The following is a 10,019-nucleotide window of genomic DNA, read 5'->3' as shown; positions in this document are numbered from 1 at the left end:
CTCTTTATGTCTTTTCTTTCTATCAGCTGGATTCAGGTCTCTGTAGAGACCATTCATCAGAAATAGAAGTAGTTCATGTGAACCTTGTCTGTGTCCTGCAAACTGGTCATTGAGCTTCCCAATGATTATTTTAAAGTCTTTTGGGCTGATATGCCTGTGTTGTTCTGTACACAGGGCTTTTATAATTTTGCCAAACTCTTCGGCCACTTTGCCTTTATGTCCCAATAGATTTTACCTGACTATCCTTATGTAGGTTTCTGTTGAAATATTCAGCCAAATATTAAGAATTACCCAGGCACTGTAATGCTGAATTCATGTAACAAGTGTTTCCTAGATTTTGAAGCCAAGTGAAAGCCAGACCAGTTCCCTTATAATCAGAACCTAGATTTTGAATCTGGTCACATAATCTCTGTGGTTTCTGCATTAGTATGAAATGTTGATTTGTTGTCTTCGTTACCTGTTAAGGTTGTTGCTGATTTTCCTCACATCCTCTTGAGTAGTCTGTGTTGGGTCTGCAGAAGAACAGGGACACTGGTTTGGGGGTTCCTTAGCAGACACCTGTGGCTAGGTTACATCATTTGTGAGAATTCTGCTTGTTTCTGACAAGGCATAGGGGGACCCAGATTTTCTTGTAAACAACTAATTCCAGGCATCCAATATGGTCCTCCAAACTTTTCAGAAGTAATTTCACTGTACAGAGCCAGGCATAACCCCTGATTGCCACCTTGTGTTCCCCCTCCAAAAAAAAAAAAAAAAAAAAAACTACATACATCTCTACAATGGCATACTATGCAGCTGTTAGGATAAATCATGTCATGAAATTATCTAATATATGAATGGAAATGGAGAACATTATGCTGAATGAAATGAATCAGAAGGAAAGGAATAGAATAATATTATTCATTTTTGGAATATAAGATTTGCCTTGCACAAAATATCTGGAATGTTCTGAGTTCATTGGATCATCCAAGTGGATATTGGACAGGCTCTGTCTTCTCTCCTTTAAGTATAACAAAATTTCATAAGTAAATTTTATATTTATTGTTGAAAACACAGACTGAAAATAACAGTGGAATATTCTCAAATGAGACCAGTAAATTATTTGCTAGTAGCCCATTAATTCATGTCTAACAATATAACAATGTCTCTTAATTTTAGTGAAGTTCAAAAAAGCTCAATAGCAAAACTTTCAAAAGTTATGTCCTAGTCCCTGTCATTCAAAGTCTGTTGTTCAGAATCCAATCAAAAGAGTTTTACCTAAAGTAAAGCATAAAGTTTTACTCATTATGTTAAGTTTAAAACAAGATATGATTGAAGAATTTATTCTGATTCCTGTAACTAGACATTTTTAGTATGTCCCTTTGATTTTCCTATTTTTTCTATTTTTAAAATTGCAGTAAGTGCTTTGTGTTAAATGCAGCCTAGCTATTTTTCTTCTGTTTTTCTTCTGTCATGACCTATGACTTTGAAAACTATTTTCTTTGTATTTGTTCTAAGCTAGTTGTCTCTTAATTTTGACGAATGCCCTATGCCTGTCCTTGTAAGGAAAAAGACCGTGTGGCAGTTGCTCTAATGAGAGTCCCTATTTGTATCATCTTCACTGTTTAGAGGATTATGGAGACAGGTGATTGACATAAGGGAAATAGAGTATATAAAATGTTTATTTCAGAAAATATAACTACTGATGAGGTCTTGAACTAGGATGTGAAAAGGGATTAAAAAGACATTTAGAACTTGAAAAATAAAAAAATTCACAAAATATTAAGATTGATTGACTGAATGATGGAAGAATATGTAAGGATAAAGAGAAATCAAACAGAATTAAATTTTTTGAGTCAAGTTAATAAAGTTAAAATATATATTGCTTCACAAAACAGTGACAAGTTTTAAAGATGAAAATATGTTATAGATAAATACTATTTCCAGAATGTAGAAATCATCAAATCTGAGCATTTTAAATTTAAAAGTTATCAGGCTAATCATTTGCTTGTTTGTTTGTTTGCTTGGGTTTTGTTTATTGAGTGCCCAAATCTTTCTTCTGGAAGAACTAAAGAAAGTATGTGATGCCAGAGATGAAATTGCAAGTGAATGCATGCAAAACAAGCTTCTTATCCCCTTTAATATCTTTCCAGTTCCTAATTATAGTGAACAGTATGAAAAGAAATATTGATACTGTAATTTCTAATAAAAATACTTTATTTGCTACATATGCTAACAACAAGAAAAAAATAACTCATTTGTCTTCTTCAATACATTTTTAAACAAAAAGCCATAGTCTCCTGCCAGGGGCGATTTCTGAGCACAGAGCCAAGAGTAACCCTTAAGAGCTGCTTGGTGTTACCCAAAAATTGAAAATAAATAAATAAACAAAAAGCCATACTTTAATAAATTAAGGTAAGTTGTTTATTTATCAAATTGGACTTCCTCATTATTTGCTCTTTGTTAAAAAATAAACTTTAAATTTTATTTATGGGGGGCATAAAATTTATTTATTTATTTATTGTTTTGGGGGACCCACACCTGCTGACACTCAGGGGTTACTCCTGGCTCTTCACTCAGAAATTGCTTCTGGCTTGGGGGACTATATGGAACAATGGGGGATCAAACCATGGACAGTCCTAGGTCAGCTGCTTGCAAGGCAAATGCCCTACCGTGGTGCCAATGCTCCAGCCCCAACTTTAACTTTTAAATGACTTTAAAAAATTAAGGGAAGAATAATATTTTAATACATATGAAAATTATACATATATTTTAGTATGTTTTTCCAATTCTGGAAATAAGTCAAGCTCTTATAAATGTGAACCAAATGCTCTGTGACTGAGTCATGTCCCTACTCTTGATGTTTAATGTTTTTAATGTTATATATTTGATTTGTTCATGTACTCAGTAAATATTTATGGAGATAATCCTAGTTGAAACACTCATACCCTCAAAATCCACTGAAGCAAACTGAAGCATTAGATCACTTCTTACTAGCAAAGCTCTCTTCAAATAAATCATTTTGATTATTGGTGGCAAGAGAATGTCAAGAAAATAAAATTCAGTTAGGATACAAAACGTCTTAAGATGCAGTGTATCTTGCTAGAATTAGAGACCTCACAAAACAAGGGGGAGGACAAGTTATGAATCTAACTTCTCTGCAAATGATATATGGTTTTGAATATGCATAATTAACAACAGGTAGAAGTTTTGAAATATGTATACCCCCCCTAGTATTTGCTATTGCTCATTATCTGTTAAATGTCTAATTGCTTAAATGATTCCATTGAAAACTATCATTTTTATTTTACATCTGAAAAACGAGGGTGGCTGTTTTAAGACTCAGGAGGCTGGAGAGAGATTACAGAAAGTTAGGACATTTGCCTTGCAGGCAGCTGACCTGGTTCAATCTCCAGTACATCCTATGGTTCTCTGAGCCTCTCCAGGAGTGATTCCTGAGCACAGAGCCAGGTTTAAATCCAAAACACAACCAGGTAGGCCCTTTACCCCAAAAGCAATAAGACAAACTAAACTAGACATTTTAGAGTTTCGACGGCTTCTGAAAATATGCTTCCCTACACCCTTTCTTAGAAAACTTCAGAAGGAATGCTAAACTAAAATGCAAGAGAAAATAAATGTGACAAATGGAATGCAGAAAATAAGACAGAAAAATAAAAAATATTTTAAAAAAGGAAAACAGTCATTTTTGATATGCATATTTTGTGGTGTTTATACAGAACTACTCTGAATGTTGCTTATAACACCTCAGTTTTTTTAATCAAAATTATGCAATAAATGCAAAGGAAATATAGAGGTGATGGAAAATCTGTATTTATCTCTGGAGCCAGAGAATGAAAGCTCTATCCTCATCTTTCATTATGAAAGGCAATATAAAAATAGATATTATATGAAAGAGACAAATCAAGAAACAGCATCATTATTCTACTAAGTAGTAGAAAAATCCATTTGACAGCTAAAATATATTGAAATAAAGTTTCTCTGAGGATGTGGAAGAGGAAGAAAAAGTAAGAGCATTTTTAAATAGCTAAAAATCTCAAATTTTTATAAAATATCTTTTATAATAATAAATATCCAATTCAAAAAAAATGCTCTGAAATGTGCTAAGTGTTAACAACTAGAGATAATTTAACTGACATGATTGAGACACTTGATTTTATATCTATCTCATAATTTAGTTTTCTTAAAAGATTTATTAATATCATGCATTTTTATAGATGGAAAATTAATTAAAATATATATCGCCATTATTTTTATTATTTCACTATTAAAATTAAATTCAAGATTGTATGTTCACTAACCTAAATTGTGTGACTATATATTAACTATGTTATCTTGCAAAATAGGCTTTCCCTGCCCTTTCCCAAACTAGCAAATGAATAAAAAAAGTGAGCAACACGCTGACTGCAGAGGGCAATGTAAGGAAGCATTACTATATTAATGTTTCTTGAAAAATCATTTTATTGTAGGTTTTTCTGTTTTTTTTTTTTTTACTTTTTTATTTAAACATATTGATTACATATATGATTGTGATTAGGTTTCGGTCATGTAAAGAACACCCCCATCACCAGTGCAACATTCCCACCACCAATGTCCCAAATCTCCCTCCAACCCACCCCACCCCCACCTGTACTCTAGACAGGCTTTCTGGTTTCCCTCATTCATTCACATGATTATGGTAGTTCTCTGTGTAGTTATTTCTACAACTACACTCACCACTCTTTGTGGTGAGCTTCATGAAGTGAGCTGGAAGTTCCAGCCCTCCTCTCATTGTCTCTAAGGATTGTTGCAAAAATGACTTTTATTTTTCTTAAAACCCATAGATGAGTGAGACTATTCTGTGTGTGTCTCTCCCTCCCTCTGACTTATTTCACTCAGCATGATAGATTCCATGTACATCCATATATAGGAAAATTTTATGACTTCATCTCTCCTGATGGCTGCATAATAATCCATTGTGTATATCTACCACAGTTTCTTTAGCCATTGATCTGTTGAAGGGCGTCTTGGCTGTTTCCAGAGCCTGGCTATTGTGAATAGTGCTGCAATAAATATAGGTGTGAGGAAGGGGTTTTTGTATTGTATTTTTATGTTCTTAGAGTATATCCCTAGGAGTGGAGTAGCTGAGTCGAATGGGAGCTCAATTTCCAGATTTTGGAGGAATCTCCATATCTCTTTCCATAGAGGTTGGACTAGCCGGCATTCCCACCAGCAGTGGATAAGAGTTCCTTTCTCTCCACATCCCCGCCAGCACTGATTGTTCTCATTCTTTGTGATGTATACCAACCTCTGTGGTGTGAGGTGGTATCTCATCGTTGTTTTGATTTCCATCTCCCTGATAATTAGTGATGAGGAGCATTTTTATGTGCCTTTTGGCCATTTGTATTTCTTTTTTATCAAAGTGTCTGTTCATTTCTTCTCCCCATTTTTTGATGGGATTAGATGTTTTCTTAGGGAAAAGGAAAATGGGAGGCATTACTTTCCCCAACTTTAAACTGTACTACAAAGCAATAGTTATCAAAACAGCATGGTATTGGAATAAAGACAGACCCTCAGATCAGTGGAATAGGCTTGAGTTCTCAGACATTGTCCCTCACATGCAATTACCTAATTTTTGACAAAGGAGCAATAAATCCTAAATGGAGCAAAGAAAGCTGCTTCAACAAGTGGTGCTGGCAGAACTGGTTAGCCACTTGCAAAAAAGTGAACATAGACCCCCAGTTAACATCAAGTACTAAGGTAAAATCCAAATGGATTAAAGACCTTGATATCAGACCTGATACCATAAGGTATATAGAACAACACATCGGTAAAACACTCCATGACATTGAGACTAAAGGCATCTTCAAGGAGGAAACTGCACTTTCCAAACAAGTGAAAGCAGAGATCAACAGATGGGAATACATTAAACTGAGAAGCTTCTGCACCTCAAAAGAAATAGTGCCCAGGATACAAGAGTCACCCACTGAGTGGGAGAAACTATTCACCCAAAACCCATCAGATAAGGGCCTAATATCCAAAATATACAGGACATTGACAGAACTTTACAAGAAAAAGACATCTAATCCCATTTTATTGTAGTTTTAAGAGAATAAAACTTTTACAAGATCTTTTAAAATAAGGACATTGAAGCCTAAAGAAAAGATGGCTTATCTACCTCACAATTAAAGAAATCACAAGCATTAAACTCAAGCTGCTTTCCCTCAACAGAGCAAATACAGGATGACAACTCCTGGTTCACAAAACAACCAGAATTACCAGCACAGTTCATTTTGAGACCAGTGCAATTTAAAGGGCAGTACTTAATTTAGTTTTCTGTCCCAAGCAGAACACAAATAATCTCTAACAAAAATCTTGGAAATTGAATGAGATTTGAGATGTGGCATTAGAAAGATAGGAATATGGGACCGGAGAGATAGCACAGCATTTGCCTTAGATGCAGAAGGAAGGTGGTTCAAATCCCTGCATCCTATATGGTCCCCCGAGCCTGCCAGGAGGGACTTCTGAGTTTAGAGCCAGGAGTAACCCCTGAATGCTGCCGAGTGTGAGCCAAAAACAAACAAAACAGATAGGACCACATTGGAGTAGCCTAGGAAGAGTCTAATTATTTTTCTTTTTCTAGAAAAAGTATTTTATTACTATTTTCTGCTCCTGAAAACAGTTTAACATATACAGAAAAAGATACATGCAAAATACAATTAATCAGTTTGTACAGTTAAGAAATATTTAGAGGCTAGTACAGGGGTTCAATCTCTAGCACTGCTGCATATAGTCCCATGAACACTTTTTCAGGAGTAACCCTGAGCGCAAAGCCAAAAGTTAGCCTGAGCATATCCTGGTATAGTCCAAAATTAAATAAATAAATAAATAAATAAATATGTATTTGATACTGATACATTTTCCTTTGTGTTACCCTAGTAGAGTTTTTGATTGTCTGACCTAAACAAAAGAGGATTTAATGGAAAGATACCAACTGTGGATAAAGAGGATGAAGAAATAGGCTTGTATTTGTATGTGGATTAGGAAGAGTCAATTCTTTAAAGGATTCGAAATCCAATAGCAGCCTGATCATAGAAACAGAATGATGAGGCCAAAACCACAGTATAAAGGAAACTTCAGTCTATTCTCCCTGAATTGCCTGCGTTGGCTAGTCTGTCAGCTGACTACGCCTTGGGGAAAAGCTTATGGAAATAAGGTACTATTATCTCCCCCAAAGTAGTAAATATTACCACATGCTTTTTGTTAACCATGCCTGAACAATTGAGTTTATTCAATTTCCTCACCGAGTTTACTGAATGATCTGAAATAATACTCTTAATTGTCTCAATCTGGCAAAATGGTAGTGGAAAACCTTGCTACTAAGATGACAGAGATCCTAGCAAGAACGTTCTGCTTTCTCTTTATCTATTAAAATTCAGATGTAACATAGGTTAAAAAACAATTGGTTTAGTTAAAATGAATTGCATCTATATAAAATACCCAAGAAAAAGTAGTAGTAGAAGATAAAGTAGAACACAGTAGTCTTTGTGTTGATAATGCTTGAGAATGTCCTTTTTCATGATTCTGTGTGTATCTAAAATTAAAAGAAAGTTTCAGAATATTTGAAAAGTTTTAAACATGTTGATAATAAGCTTAAAACTAATGATTTTTATCTTTTTAAAGTTATCATTTTCTTTGGGCTTTATAAGTTCATTGATATTTTTAAAGTATATCCTTTATTGATTCTCATTTAATTGTTGAAAGCTGAAAATTTAAATCATTAATCTAACTAGAAACAAAAAATATCAATGAGAAAGATTTGACAATTTGCTATAATTGTGAAGACCAGAAGTGATGGACCAAAGGTAATAGACCAAAGATGAAAAAGAAAGCACAAATGATGGAAAAAAGAAAAACTTCCCCTTCAAAATTTTGCAATAATTATATATCATTGTAATAGTTTATAATTATTTATGTTATAGCAAGTAATTTGTCCTACAAAATAATTTATCAAAAATTTTAGCGAAGTAATTACAAATAATAAGATATGTGAAAGAACAAAGAAAACTGATAATGAGGTGAGAAGAAATGAAAAATTTTCAAATGAAAATTAAACCTGAGAGTAAAATTTGAACTAGACCTTCATTGAACAAGCATCAGTGGAAGGTGTTTAGAAAACTTTTTAAATAATTTTTGGACATTTTTTTACAAGTGAGCAAAATGCCAGTTAGTCTCCTCAAGTTGGAGAAATATTATTGTAAGTTACATTTTCTGGCAATATGAAAAAATATAATTTAGTAGTCACTTATTCATTCCTTTGTTCCACAAATTAGAAAGTTTGACTTTTTTATCTCTTGCATGAAACATCAGAAGTTTATGAGGTCACTTATAGGATTATAGATGTCTCCAATTTATCATAGTCTTTTGAATGATGAAAGTTTACTGAAGTAAAAGAAAATAGCAATGTAAATTCTATGCAACCTAGATATTAAATAATTAAAAATAAATGTATTGATCACAAATTCCATAAAAATAAATAATCTATTTATAAGTAAAATTAGACATTCCTTAACCAAGTGGCAATTTCCAAGATTATTTATAGGGTTTTCAATAAGATAACTGTAAACTAGCTAAATGCAGGTGAAACTATTTATTAAGTATTAACCAGTATGAACAGTTTCTACATTGGTAGCTGCCTTTTCAACAAAGATAGATGCATGTTTAAGTGCATATATCTACATATATGTGTATAATAAATATACGTATACATTTAATAAAATATTTCCTTAGTATTTGTGGAATGACTGACTGAAGGACAGCAAAATATGCACTCAAATTCACACCATGCCATCCCCCCACCTCCACAAATTCATCAGATCTATCCCTGGAGATGCTATCTTCCATCCAGCACCACTGGACATGGCTCTGATGGTCCCTAAGTATTTCTAAAAGAACCCTGTAGAGTGTAGATTGCACCATATTCTCTGTTCTAGTATTGAGTCTTCCAGCAACAGTCAACTACTATTCTGAATAACTCTGTGACCCCTACACACTACTTAGGTGACATACACAAACAAAAAATCATTATAAAAGAAAAGCCAATCCCTTGACTTTTGCATTTTCTAAACCACAAAGTAGAGTTTCTACCAGTTTCTATTTATTTATACCTTCATTTTGTCAAATACAATTATTATAAGTCTTTTCTTTTAAAATGCTGCCACTGTACTTACCTGGTGAAAAGGATACCATGATCACAAAGGTGGTTTTCCTGGGCAAGGCATATCCATTGCAGTTTGTATGTGCTGACCCCTGAGATCTCCCCAAATGTAGAAAACTCAACTGCCCATAATTTGTGGTAGTGCTAGACTGTTTTCACCCTCTCCCCTGACACACACACACACACACACACACACACACACACACACAAAATAAATAAATAAAATAAAATAAAATAATTCTGCTTTTCGCCATTTCTGAAAATAGAACTTCATATTTGGTGATTTGGTAGACTACTTTTAGATCTACACATGCTCAAAACTTTTCCATATAAATTAAGAACATTTCCAGAACTAAACTCTTTCTTTTTGGAAATTGCTTGTCAGAGGCTTCTGATTGCTACAATTGGATTGGTTCTTATCTGTGCTCTGGAAATACTCTGTGAGATTTAGCTTCAAGTTTAACCTAGAAAGGTGTCTTTCATCTTTTTTCTGACTTGGAATTACAATTCCCTATAGCTCATTTTTTTCTTTCCTGATTTAGCCTCTCATTAGGGTGAAGCAATCTTTTAGAGAAAAGCTGTCCATCTAAAAATATCGATAGTCTAGCCACATGCTTCATTGAGAATTTCACTGGGTGCTATTAATACAAAACAATCTTCCTTTAAAAAATGAAAGCATTGCTCTACTGTCTTCCCGTTTAAGAATAACTGAGATCAAAATTCTTTATATTTCCTGATCATGGAAATTTTTACAACCTTATCCCTACAGTCATGAAATTGCACAATTCAATTCCTTTGTATCAGTAGATATCTAGTTATTGTACAG

General features: G+C 33.7%; 1 non-coding gene across 1 annotated transcript; it reads left to right on the top strand.

Moving 5' to 3' along the window:
• The first annotated feature begins 9,198 nt into the window (after positions 1-9,198).
• LOC126026492 (U1 spliceosomal RNA) lies at positions 9,199-9,359 on the top strand. The gene has a single exon (XR_007501739.1). It is a non-coding gene; the product is annotated as a U1 spliceosomal RNA (small nuclear RNA).
• Positions 9,360-10,019: the final 660 nt, after the last annotated feature.

This window comes from Suncus etruscus, chromosome 13 (genome assembly GCF_024139225.1).
Source record: "Suncus etruscus isolate mSunEtr1 chromosome 13, mSunEtr1.pri.cur, whole genome shotgun sequence".
NCBI lineage: Eukaryota > Metazoa > Chordata > Mammalia > Eulipotyphla > Soricidae > Suncus > Suncus etruscus.
This window is presented reverse-complemented; position numbering and strand designations above follow the sequence as displayed.